Source organism: Patagioenas fasciata, chromosome 1, assembly GCF_037038585.1.
Source record: "Patagioenas fasciata isolate bPatFas1 chromosome 1, bPatFas1.hap1, whole genome shotgun sequence".
NCBI classification, from domain to species: Eukaryota; Metazoa; Chordata; class Aves; order Columbiformes; family Columbidae; genus Patagioenas; species Patagioenas fasciata.
The window spans coordinates 84236180-84250508 of NC_092520.1; the positions used below are offsets into that span (position 1 = coordinate 84236180).

General features: G+C 36.8%; 1 protein-coding gene across 5 annotated transcripts in view; it reads left to right on the forward strand.

Annotated features, from left to right (window-relative positions):
* CADM2 (cell adhesion molecule 2) overlaps nt 1–14329 on the forward strand; it is a 679639-nt gene that overhangs the window by 610950 nt on the left and 54360 nt on the right. The window lies entirely within an intron of this gene.

A 14329-nucleotide genomic window follows, 5' to 3' on the forward strand; every position in this document is an offset into this window, starting at 1 on the left:
TGCCTTTTTTTTTATTTTTCTGTTTTCTGTGAAAACTGAGCTTATTGGATAGACAATAGATCTCCTAGTTTGCAAATAATTTCACTACAGGCTTCTGATAAATCTTATGCACTGCTTTTGGACACCTTATAAACATTTATTAAACGTATCTCAAAAAACACACAAAATATATTTATTAAAGGGGTGGGGGGAGGTGGGAAGGAAAGGAAGCAGCATCCATGTGAAAGAGCATGCTCATCAGTTATCTAGTTGCTCTCTGTTTTGGTGATAACACCCTAGATGTTGAGGTAGCTGGACAATTTCTGAAGTTTTCTCCTTTATAGTTCCTGACTTGACATGTCTCATTTACAGACAAATCTCAGAGAAAAGACTTTCCTTGCCTATGGGAAAATCCTACCCTTTGACTGAACAAAGCTTGGGCTTTGGGAAAAGAGAATTGACCAGATCATTGTGTAATATAACAACAATAACATGCATGGCTACAAAAGTGTGTGTTTTTAGTAAAAAAACCCCACAACCTTGCCCTTACAACAATCAAGGCATATCAAGAACATAAGTCTCAGAAAACTGCTTAGGATTTAATTTGAAATTCTGTACATGTGAATACCTATGCTATCTAGTTTTGCATTTTGTTTTGGTTTTATATCTCAGTTTGAATTAAAAGAAAGTGGGTGTCTCACTTTTGAGTCCTACGTTGGTTTGGCTGAACCAGTGTCATTTTCCATGGCTCTAACTAATTTTCTTGTTGATAGCTAACATTGTCCTTTGTTTTGAATGTAGTTCAAGAATAACAAGATAGCACCTTGGGACAGAGTAAAAGTTTTCTTCCAGTAATTTTCCAGTGTTTGAGACTTAGCATGAAAGGATGTAAGAACTCACTGATGTTGATATTTATTGACAGAGAAGCAAAGATCATCCCTCAGTTTCTCAAGTTTTGCAAGTAAGCAGGTGTACAGTGCTTGGAGGAGCAGGTCCAGGACAGCTGACTTCAGCTGATCAACAGAAGTATTCTATACTGTGAACGTCATGTTCTATATTTAAGTGGGAAGTTTCTGGAAATAGCACTCTTTCTTCAATATCTGCTGTCCCTGAGGGGTTTCTGCTCCTGTTCTGCTTCCAGAGCCTGGTTCCACTACCTTCCTTGTGCCCAGCTGTTCATCTCCACATCTTCACTGAACTCACTGTGCTCACAGTCACCGTTTTCTGGCGTTCATTGCTGCAAGCGCGATTTCTAGTGGCTATTTGCTTTGTATCGTTTTACTTTTACTATTATTTAATAAATCTGCTTCTGTTTCAACCCAGAAGTCTATCCTCCTCTTTCCCTTCCCTCCAGAGAAAGAAAGGTGAGTGAGCAATTGTTTTGCTATTTAGCTGCTGGCCCACCACTAAACAGCAACAGGCATATTTCCATCTTTTAAAAAGCAAAAATAACCTTAAAAAGTACAGAAGACAACTTGCAGACAGATAAACCCAAGCCTTCAGCTGAAAAATAAATAAATTAAAGAATGCTCTTGAATACTTTTTCCTTCTCAAACGTTTCCATCCTCCCAAACCATGTCTTTTTTTCTTTTTCTGCCTCCCCCTTCCCTGCTATGCATGTCTACATACACAAATACTCAAGACGCACACATACAAACAAACAAACAGAATAACTTGTTAGTAGTAATTTATTAGTAGTAACTTACTCAGAAAATTTTTTTTTCTTTTTTTTCATCTTCATATATTTGAAATCGACAGCAGAGGATGGTTTTCTTGCAAAAGTTGAGGTGTGAAGGAGTGGAGTTTCTGCCCTTCTAATTGTGTTGAAATATTTTGATTTGCATCAACATTCTGAAGTGACATTAAGGTATTCAATCATTGTCATGACATTGAAGTTGACTTCTCTAGATGACTTGGTTGCACTAAAAGAGGTGGCCCAGACCTTAAAGCACAATGCAGATGGATGGTGCACAATCAGATGAATTAAGAAATCATTGTACTGGACTAAAGAAGAATAGCGTTTAGTTGACTTTTTTTAGGTATAAGAAGACTGTCAATAAACTTATGATGGAATTGTTGGCTTAATTTTGTGGATGAGTTGTCCAGCTATCATCCCTGAATGCTTGCAAGGCAGATGCTTTGAAGTTGTTTTTTGTTGATAAATACATGAATAGTGGGGTCTATAGCTGAGCTGTATGAACTGATATTTCTTCATTTATGGTGACTTTGGAAAAATAATACGCTTTTTTTTTTTTCAGATAAGCTCAAAATTATTTTGTAAAGGTCAAGAAAATAACATTCCAAACCACAGTAACACTTTTGGGGAATCTGTTTGACACTTCTACATTTTTACATTAAAATACTACTTTTGATGAAAGAAAACTTCTAAATAAATTTTGTTAGATGACATATAGAAGATTTTAATTAATTTATTTTCCACAGTGGAGTAGTCATTTGAATTATTGAATTCAGAGTATTTCAGTTGAATTAAATCTGGATGTGTCCTGCATTGTTTTGTTGGTGGGCTTTTTTGTTTGGTTGGTTTATTTTTGCTTGTTTGCTTGTTTCTGTGTGTGTTTGTTGTTGTTGTTTCCTTTTTGTTTTTGTTTGTTTTGTTTTGTTTTTCTTCTCTTCTCCTCGTGGATGCAGCAAAAGCTCTCTCCGGGTCCAATCTTTAACCACATATTCTAGCATGTATAGCTCATTCTTATTTGACTAGATGTCATACTTCTTTAAAAAAAAATGTAGACTTGGATAGTGTCTTTAATAGCACACACCACTTGAAAATATTCGATTTTCTGTGTACAGATAAAATTGACTGATGTGATAGTTCTTGATTTGGATTCTGTATGTTATTTCTGAAAAGGAAAAGATTGCATGTTAGTTTTGAATTATAACGAGTTTTTGTTTCCACATGCAATAATTGCATGAAGTTAATATTTCAGATGTTTGCATAGGGGTAAAGCATCCACAGTAAAGTACTTCTTGAACTAGATATACTGTATAAATTGCTGTTGCTTTTTGAAAAGAACTTTTAACTGATCATTAGTGATGTGTATTTCTAAAATAATGCTGTTGAATTAATTATCACTGATTTGCTGTAGTAGCAGAGCTTGCTCTCAGATTTTTCTGGACTTCAAGCCTTGCTATTGCTTATACTTCTAACATTCTTGAACTTTACTTCAATTGAGCTTTTTTGGCTGAGACTTAAAAATCTTAATTAAGAAAATATAACTGTCAACAGAAAAATTTCACTTCAAACTGATGACAAAGTTATAGTCAAACAGTTGCTAGTGATCTTATTTTTGCATATAGATAATTTATTATTCACAAAACCCAAACAATAAATGAATTGTTAAAGTGATTTAATAATTTGCTTAATTGAAATCTTTCTTGACCATTAGGTGCTACGTGGAATGGAGATAAGGGTGTCCTTTATCTTTCTCATATGGTGCTTTTATAACTTACCTTTCTTTTGAGGATAGCTTGCTCAGTTTTTCACTCAATTCAAGAAAGAAAAATGATACACTATACAGTGATACTGTTTAAAATGTCGGCTAATAATGCTAGTAGCCTCGTGCTACATCAGTATAATGTTTTGTTCCAATGGAGATTACAAACCTTGGGAAAGTAACAAAAATCATAGGTTCTGAGTGAATGGAGATAGATATAAATGCTTTGGTGAGATTACAGTATCCTGAGTCTGAAAGGGATAGGGAAAGGTTCTGTAAAAATTCTTAGAGAAGTCTGATCACATGCTAAGATGAGCATAGAAGCTCAAAGAAAAGTAGACACGTCAAAATTTTATCATCTCAAAACGTTAACATTTCTAACATCAATAATTTGATGTTAATATTTATTAGTTCTGAGTGTTCTGGTTCTGCTATTTGTAATTTTAATAATTAATGACTTGTGAACTTTTTCTGGAGTTTATCTTAGTTTGAGTGTCTATATTGTATGAAGGAAAAAATATTCAATAAAATACTTCGTACAGCATTCCATTAGTATTTTACTTACAGTAAATAAGGTTTTCCTCTCCCTTGTTTTCCATATTCTTCTAACTAAAAAACAGATAAAAATTACAAAAATTTGAATTTTCCCTGAACAAAATTTAAAAATCTCCATAACATCTTTCTTCACAACATAGATTCAGTCTACATTTGAGGAGAGACCCAAAGCATCTTTAGCCCCTCCTCCAAAGTGGAAACCTCTAAGCTGCAATAACAAACTGGTTTTTTTTCTGTCTTCTACTGCTTGAATTCTTGACCCAATATGATAAAATTCTCTTTGATTTGTAATTAAAGTCACATTTTTTTTATTGCTAAATCATATAATAATCTTTCTGTATTAGATCTTCCTCTGTCTTGCTATGCCTTATTGTGAATTATTTGGACTTTGTCATTAGGATTCAGAACTGTTTTGACAACTTTGAAGAACGCTCATTACATCAATCTTTCTGTATGATTGCCATGGGAAGGGGAAGAGACAACAAAAACTAGCCAGGAGGACAACAAGTGTATGTCTCAAAATTATTCCCCAGTTGCAGGGAGACAAAAAAAAACCCAAACTAAAAAACCCACCCAACCCCCCCCCCCAAAAAAAAAAAAAAAAAAGAACAACCAAACCAAACAAACAAAAAAAAACACACCAAAACAACAACAACACAAACAAACAAAACATACCCCACCATTGCTAGCAAGTATGACTATGGATGTACCAAAGCTGGTGGTAAAGTTAATGGGAACAGCCACTACTATATGCGGAAGTCCCACAACACCTTGACTTCTTTCACAGGGCTGTGATTCCTCCTGTAAACCCTTCTGAAGAAACTTACCTGGCAGGTGCCTGTGAAGAGGTCTCCAGATATCTGCTGCAACTGATGGAGTTCATGTTGTGGTGCAAGGTGATGTGTCATTTGTGCGAAGAGTGGTCCAAACAATTTTCAGTCAGGATTACTTTTCTTTTCTTAGAAGCCCTGGAGAGAGAATAATTAAAGTTTTTATTTCTTTATTCTTTATCTGCTTTGCACTCTGACATGCATTTTCTTTACTTTTGCTTCACTGACATCTACACAGCTTGTTTACTCACTAAATATGTCCTTGAAGAAAAATATTGCTTTTACTTGGAAACTTCTTGCCTGTCAGTTGAAACAACCCATGTTAATCCTCATGGCAAGTGAAGAAAGAAAGAAAACAAAGGAGAGGAAGAAGGAAAGAAAAAAGTTTGACAGGGCAAAACTGTAGGAGTGGGTAAACTTGAGGTATTACTGTGGGTCATTGCACTACTGGATTTGTTTTTCCTTCTGTTGTTTCTGTTTTTTGTATTTTCTGTGGGTTTCCTAATGCTTGATGGGTAGGAGGCAGGGCGTAGTGGTAGACGGGTGAGGTGCTGACGTGCTAGTTTGCTGTTTGATTGAGGAGAGCTCTGGATGGCTTTCATCATTCACAGGCAGAAACTGAAATGTCTTTGCACAGCTTTGTATATCATTTTGTATAAAATAATTTAGGAGATATGACCGAGGATTCTTTATAACAGATACTGTGATAATCCTTTGGTGAACCATCCTGCTGGATGCCTTGGTAGTTAAGGTAAATGTGTAAGTAAATGTGTGCCTGCCTGAAGGGAAGCTGGATAATTTTAATCAAATTAAATCTTGACTATATTGCATGTGTCCTGCCACCCATAGTAGTGTGTTATATAAAGCCAAAAAGTCAGGGGGGGGATTTAACTGCAACTCTCTTGAGCAAAAAAAGACAGAGCATAAAAGATTGAGAGCTAGAAATATAGGGCCTTGGTTTCTCAGGTGATGTACTATGGTGATAAGAAAATGAGAACAAAGTGTATTAGTCAAAGACAGTGCAAAGAAGTGCAATAGACTATGTTTTAGGTTGCAAAGATGCCATTAACTTGCCCAAGGTGATTTTCAATGGGATACAGCTATGCCACTGTGATAAAGCATTTCAGATTAGTGTTGGATCCCTTTGGTTTTAGTTTGAAACAAAGTAATTTAAAATAAATAATATTCTCTATCTCTTTTATGAACCTTAAAATTATTGCAGTGAGTTTAGACTTGTTTAAGCAATGTCAGTGATTTCTGCTGAATTTCTCAGAGAAATGAAAGTAGCTACCATAATTAAATAGAGATCAGCAATCTGTTTACCTCCATTTAGTTTCAGCATTTGTGTCTCTAATAGGGAAATTTTAGAAATATCTCCTTGGCCTTGTTCCTCTTCCTAGTGCACTGCTGGCTGAGCTTTCTGAATTTTTTTGCACAGAGCCAAGTATCATTCTGAGAAAGTTGTCATATTTGTTCAAGGCTGCTGGTGTCTGAATTTGTATTGTACGTAGGCTTTCAAGGGCCAGCTGCTTGTACTTTATTTCATTTGATTCTGAATATTCCTATTTTATGGCTTGGAGAAACAAGGAAATATGACTTGTCTGTTACCTTTAAAAGAATAAAAATTAACATCACAGCCTTAACACGATTTTTAAGCAGTGGCAATGAGCTTACAGCACCATATTAATAGTGATAGAAGGCTGTGTTTCTGGGGCAAATCATGCTGGCTTTACTCATACAAGACGTTTGATGGCTTTTATGGTAACATTTTGTCTTGAATGCAGTGAAATTGGCACTTCAACTATAAGAACAATTGCTTTTTAAATATCATTTTAAGAGGCTTTGTTTTCTTTTCTGGTTCTAATTGTTTTGGTTTTTTAGTATAGGGCTAAAACAGGACTCAGGAGTTCTGTTCTGAACAACCCTGTCAGGCTCATATATCTGTAAAAATCAGACATTTTACTTAATACTTCTTTGTTCGTTTCTCCAGCTGTGAGATGGGATTAATGCTAGCTCCTTTTCCTTAATATTTGGTCTGCACTGTCTAAATAAAGGTCTTACAGAAACTCAGGGCAGAGATCCATTCTTTATTGCACATATATTTGTTAATGTTGAGTTGTGAACACGATCGGCATGTATTGATGCCTTTTTATAGGAAAAGCTACTTCATTTGACACTGTAATCTCAAACAATGCTCTAAAACATTACCTTTTTATTTAAAATGTTGAATTACTAAATTCTCTTTCTTAGCCTTTTGCATACTCTGCAAATTTCACTTAATTTCTTTCAGGCAAGTTGCATAAGCTTCAGTGATTTGCTCATTGTAGTATTTGTAACTACATCAATTATAAAGATGGGCTTTTGTACAGCATAGAATGAGTCCCTTAAATAAAATAATAGGCTTTATTAGTATTACTACTATTAAATGGAAAAGGGCTTTTTTACCTCCTAGCAAAACTTATAGTAGCTTTGGGAAAAATAGGTCTTACACCATATTTTTTAGTAATCTGAATTACATATTGTATTCATATAACTCCAGAACATGGAATATTAATCTTTCTCTTGAATACTTGTTTTGATTTGTCCTTGGAGGTACATTGTACACTAATAACAATTAATAAAGTAGAACTTAGAGCACCTGAAAACAGATTATTCAGTATTAAGGAATTTGCCTTCTTGATAATTTAGGTTTTCAGTGTACTAAGATAATCTTCAATATCTAATCATCAGGACAAGTTATTATCTTATGAATTTTATCCTTTTCTGTTCTCTGTATGTTGCCTGGTTTTAGCACAATTAGAAATTAAGAAATATCGCATTACAACCTATTTGTTTTCTCCAGTAAAAATGTTGCAATTCATATAATGTGCCCCACCAAAACTGAACAGCAATAGGCAAATGTATTGTGAGATACCACATTATACCACCTTTTATTCTTCTGCTTCACTGAGAGCGAGAATGGTGAGCTTTATAATTGGCTAGACTGGTGACAAACAATGAGTCTGATGGACAGTGAAATGGGAGTGTGTTCCAGCATCTCAGAACCTTCATTGCAAACTTCTCTTTCTGTTTCAAGGGAGCTGCCATGAGAGTGCTTTTGCTGATCACAAATTCAGCGAAGTAGTGTGGGGAGCAAAATGATCCCTAAAGTAAACAGTGAGGGCTTCAAAGGTCAAACCCTGCATTTTGAAAGTTATCAGCCACTAGTGCAATGTTTAAATGTTCATGTTAGTTGCTTTCCTGTGAAAACCTTGAATCAAATTTCATGTGGTCCCCATGTGCAACTCGAACTGCGTGTGCAACAGACTGGTCTCCAGGTGACAAAGCCATATTTGTGGCAACATCTATACTGTGGAGAAAGGTCACGTTTTCCTACCCAGAAAAAAAAAAAAACCAAAAAAAGTGCCCTTCCTTTTTTTCTGTGTTTACTGCTAGTCTTTGAATTTTAGCAAGTACTCATGAGCCTTATAAAATACATGTACATAGACCCAGTGCCCACTAAATATCAAATTATGTTCTGTCTATGGGGAGAGGTTCAAGAGGAAGGATGGGAGCTGCCCCTGCTGAGCATGCTCTGCTTGTCAGTCCCCACAGAATGTGGTAGAGATGGATTTTATCTAAATATATCTTGCTGTCTGCCTGACCTTGGGACCCACAGCACCATGTGAGAGCTGTCCTGAGCCTGGGCAGCCGCACCTGAGTGTGGAGGGAAGTGACAGCTCTCAGCCCTGAAAACTCGTTCTCCTTTACCATGTCACAGTATCACAGTATGTTTGGGATTGGAAGGGACCTCAAAAGATCATCTAGTCCAATCCCCCTGCTGGAACAGGAACGCCTAGGAGAGGTCGCACAGGAATGTGTCCGGGCGGGCTTTGAATGTCTCCAGGGAAGGAGACTCCACAACCTCCCTGGGCAGCCTGTTCCAGTGCTCTGTCACCCTCACTGAGAAGAAGTTCTTTCTCAAATTTAAGTGGAACCTCTTGTGTTCCAACTTGATCCCATTACCCCTTGTCCTATCATTGTTTGCCACTGAGAAGAGCCTGGCTCCATCCTCGTGGCACTCACCCTTTATACATTTATAAACATTAATGTCCTTCCTACTACATTGAGACACTTCCTTCCCACCACTTCTTTTTTGTCACACCTGCATGAGAGCCACAGCTTCTTGTTCCCTGACAGCTCACAAAGTTCCTCTGAGCCTGACCTGGTGGAAAATCAAGCCTTCACATACCTGTGGTCTTTGTGAGCCCTGCTGTTTCTCTGGTGCACAAAATGAATGAGATATTCAGCAGAGGAGTTGTTTCAAGACAGTTAAGGGCAGTTAACCTTTTCTTCATATTTCAATGTCAAATGAGATGGCATAATCAGAAATAACTTGCTAGTACACCTTTTTTTTTTCATATTTATCACATCTTTTATTTTTCCATGAGCAATTCTGGTCAGAGCATGTGTTGTAAAATGTGTCATGGTGTGATATCAGGTCGTCATTCTAAAGGAAGAACTTTTAAGTGATTTGGGATGACATCATGCTGCCAATACTAAGTACTAATAATGGCATGGGCTTTTTTCTTTCAAGTTATATTGTTAAGTTTCTAAGCATAGAATTTGGGCCAGGAGTGTGTGGATACCATTTTTTTTTTTGCTTGGCTCTCTTTGAAAATGGGAGACATTTTCTCTTCTTGCTGTAATTTTGTACTACTTCATCCTTCATTTGCTACTGAAACCTATCAAGTTCAAAATAGGACAAAACCCCACACCAAACTACCAAACTTTCTACAAGAAGAGAGAACTAGTGTGCTTCCCAGTTTCTAACTTAGGTAAAAAGAGCAATGAGATGAAAATCTTAATAGCTCTTGATTTTTTTCCCTTTATCCTGGCTGTGCAACCAAAGTATGTTTAATCAAACTTTAGTGAGCTGTCCCACATCTTCTAACATTTAATATCATCACGTCCATGAAACATCTTGGAATCATGGGACTATGTGAATTTATTTTCTTTTCTTTCTAGGTTGCCTAGTTGCTTTAACCCCTCTGTATATCTTGCATTATGAGCTCATGCACTGGAAGACTCTAGTGGTTTTAATTACAGATCTAGGTCTACATGGAGCTTTTGTTAAACGGGTTTCAATATTTTTAAATTACATCTGATTTTCTAGACAAAATGTCAAGCACATAATTGCCATTTCAGAGTTTCATAAATTTGAATCAATTAGTAAGAAGAACCCCTTGACCTCATGTCCATGAGCCTTCATGATCATTCAAAGTGGTAAGGAGCTATTGGCACATGATATTCAAGCTGAATGATCCTTTTGTTCAATCCCATTTTCATGGAATAAGGCTAAATCTAGCTCCCTTTGAATTTTAAACCTTGCTAAATTATTTAGTACTACATACCATGGACTGATTAAATTTTGCACAGAGTAGTGAGATTGTTTCCCAGGTAGGTCATCACTCAGTTCAGTTTACCACTTAAAATTTCTTTCATTCTCCATCAAAATACAGCAAGGGCCATCCATCATTATCACTTTGTCCTTTAATTTTTCTGTCAGCCTTTGTCAAGTTTGAAACAAAAGCCTTTACATTTTTATCAACTGCAGCTATTGTTGTCGGAATTGTGCTCAGTCATTTCAGAATATCGGTTGTGTTTTTACCAAACGAGTCAAATATTTTCAATAGGTCAGATCTATCTTTCACATAAGCCCACTAAACCAAACAGAACCATTTCTCATTTCTTTGGAAATGGAAAGTAAAAGTGCTTAGGGCCAAACTGGCAGTGAGAGTAAATTGGATGAATGTCTTTTGCCTTAGCAAGAAGAATGTGTCATCAATTCAAGAAAGAAGGGGACGCGAGTAGAAAATCTTGATCAGACAGGGCTTGGCAGTGTTTTGAGCCAATCTTGTACAACACTATTCTGCCACTCTTAAAGACTACATCTGTGCCTCGGCTAAAGAGCAGCCTCCAGACCAAGTGTTGAATGCTCCTCCTTTTTCCACTGTCGGCTCGCAGTCAGCAGTCAGATTACCTGCTGTCTGCCTTCACCTTGCTAGTGCTCCTGTAGCTTGATGGCCTGCTAACAAGCAGTAGCAGCCATGAACACCCTTCTAAAAGCTTCCCCGTACTTTCCTCTGCATCCACTGAACCATGATGTTACATTAGGTCCTCACTGGAAAGAGGCTTTTTCGCTTAGCATTTGTGGCTCTGCTCAAACCCCCTCATGCCACTGAGAGAGGTTAGGAGCCTATCTCTTTCACTGAAAATCCAGTTCAGGTCCTACCTGTATAATCTGTGGGAACATATGTGAAAAAGAGTTGGAACTGGAGTCAGTAACTCCCCTTGACATGAAGTCTAACTCCTTTTCTATTTCCAACAGCTTTTATGGAAACAATTGTGTGAATTGATTGTATTTCACAGATAGCAAGGTGATGAATATCAACTTAAATACATTATTTAACTTTTGATTGTCTGTCAACACACATTCATTTTAGGAGTAAGGTTTCAAAATTAATGGTGACAATTATTGCTTGACTTCTAGATCTCCGAGTGTGGCTTTTCTATCTTTTTTTGGTTCCCTATTGGCAAAATATAGCTACTTTCTGCTCCATTAGAGGCTAAGGATTAATACCTTAGTATTACTGAAATAGCGATCTTGTGCATTGATTTGGGTATGACTACTTGAATTTGAAAGTTCCACTCTACAAGGTCTTTTGGTGATAATGATCCCTGATATTTAGTGGCATGAGACTCATGACCAAAAAAAAACGTTTTCAGATGAATGTTGTGTACAACTAAATTTAGAAAATGCAAGGCCAGAAAAATGGAATTAAGTCTCGATCCAACACAGGTTTATTGGGTAGAAATCTGCAAATTCATTATTTTAAGATCCTTCTAGGCAGAGAGCTCAAGTGGGCAAATCTACAGAGTCCCTTTGATAGCATGTTTCTGAGCAGCTGCCAATAGGGAGCTCTGGGTAACATAACATGTGCCTTGCCATTAGTATAAGATAGGTGTGCCCTGCAGCAAAAGCAATGACCAAAAAGTCCTACAGGACTAGAAACAGTAAAATTGTAATTCCCTTTTCTGGCATACAAATGAACAGCACAACCTCATTAAAACATGAGGTTCATATGCCTTAAACAGAAGCCTCTGCTGCTCTTGTTTGTGAGTTTATACTTGTAGTCTGTCCAATTTTGAGAACTACCAAACCCACTTACCTCCTACACTTACAATACATGATGAGAGAATGAGGGGCACTGCATGTTACTTCACTTTTTTTCCTAACTGCATTCTCTGATGCAAAAGCAATTTCAAGGCAAGGTCAAGTAGTTTTCAAGAGAGTCCATAAATTTTCTTGGAAGAACTGATAAGGAGCCTTTCTCTCACAGACACTCAGTAGGAGTGAGGGGCCCTGTACACATAAGTCTTTTGATTGTGGGGCTGGGGTGCTTTTCAGAGTTCTAATCTATGTCTGGATGTGGGATGTCCAAAATAGGGTTTAAGGATAGGTTATGGCCCAAGAATTCCAAAACATGTTGACTGGAGAGCTGTGAGCTATTCTGGGTTTTTTTTACACATACCTTCCTATTGCACACTCATGTCACTGAAGACATGATTCTACTGGGCAGAGCCTTGAACCTAAGCAGGTATGCACCAGGCATTTCTTGAGTCCAGGGCTGACTTAGATTTCATTGTGTGGGCAAGTAGTGCTCTTCAGGCTGATGATTCCTGGTTGCTATCTTGTATTGCAGTCTTTGAGAGCAAGTAATTGTAATGCTGTGAGGAAAGCAGAGTGACTGCTGTTATTTGCATGGTGAATTTCACCTTACTTTGCTAAGAAAGAAACGAAGCCAATGCTGTCGCTTGTATGTACCTTTCTTTTGAGAACATATGTTTTTCTTTGAGCCTTCTGACAAGCTGCCGTTTTGATGTTTGACATCAGCTTGTGAGTTTGATCAGGATACTAATTTCCACACAAGTTTTCATCATTCTTCATCTGATTAGAAAAAGTGAATCTATCATATCTGTCTTAAAACTCTGATACACCCTAGTTCTTTTCAACTAGTCTGTTTCCTAAGTAGCCTTTCTTTTAAAATAAGAAATATTTTTGAAATTCTTCAATCAGAAGAGAAACCAGAAAGCAATGAACTTCTAAATTCACCAATGACTCATTTAAGCTATTAGGTGGTAAAATAGGTAGACAGTGTGTTCACAGAATGGAAAGCACTGGCATAAAACCATAACTGTATTTGCCAGTAACAGTTAACTTGTCATTGCAACATTCTTAAGTAAATGACATGTTTAAGAACGATAATTAATGGAACTGTGAGTCACACTAATTAGGTTTTGCGCACAAGACTGATTTGTAAAGCTTCCCAATAAACAAGGCTTTGCTGTCCTTATGAAATAGGTGTGTTTTTTTCCGTTTGATTTCATTTTTAGCAGATACTTATCAGGGAAGGAGTTTCCCTTTATGAGAAGCAATTGCAAAGATCAGTATATGTGACATGTATCTTTTTAACATGTTAATTTATTTCTAATGCTTGTTATACTCAGTTCTGTTTAATTATGATGGTACTCACACTGCAGGTAATGTTGCCATTTTTCTTGATGATTAATTTGGCTACGCTGTGGAGTTTTTTAAAAGTCTGGTTTAATTTTTCTGACTTGGGAATATTTTGTACTGAGAAACAGATTAATACCGGTGTACAACAGATGAAAGCAGGTTCTCATACTGTTTTCTGATGGCTTCAGAAGTGGAAAATCCCAAAGGTATAGATTCCAACAAGAATACTGCTAGCATTTATCAAAACCAGAGGAATACAGAAAATTGTTGGTGACTCATAGATGTTAACTGACAAGGAGACTTTTAAAGTGGCAAAATAATCTGTCATCCAATATGAAAATAAAGTAAGCATGCTCATTTGAAATCTTAAGAGAGTAATTATGTAATGCTGAACCCTGTGTCTGAAGTGTGTTCTGTAGGGCCCAATACTGTAAAACTCTGAGCTACTTCAGCTCTCATTGATTTCAGTCAGAATTGATGGTGCTCAGACACCAATTGCATTTTGTTCCACAGCAAGGGAAGACAGATTGTGGATCAGATTTTTACTCTTTTATTGCATTGAATAACACTCTTCAGAAATATTTTCACTGAAATCAGTGTGGAATGGGTTACTAACCATCAGCTGCTGAGAAACTGGTCCTTTCCTTTTAAACCTGCATTATAAATAATCTGAAAAATGTCAGATGTTTTTATGTCCTCATGGAAGTGCTTTTCTCTAGTTCTCTTCAAGGCTTTGTTTTTTCTTTAAAGCCTGCAATCACCTTATAAGCAAAGTGATACTGGTCTTTATTGCTTTTGGCAGTGTAATCAAAGTATTTTCTATCCGTACATCTGGTAATGTTCTGCTCTGTACTGAAGCATTTTGCAACAGACATTGTTGATTCCTCTGCAACAAAGCAGCAGCATACCTAAGTCTGGCATACCTGCACTTACTTGATCAAAAGCTGAAGGGT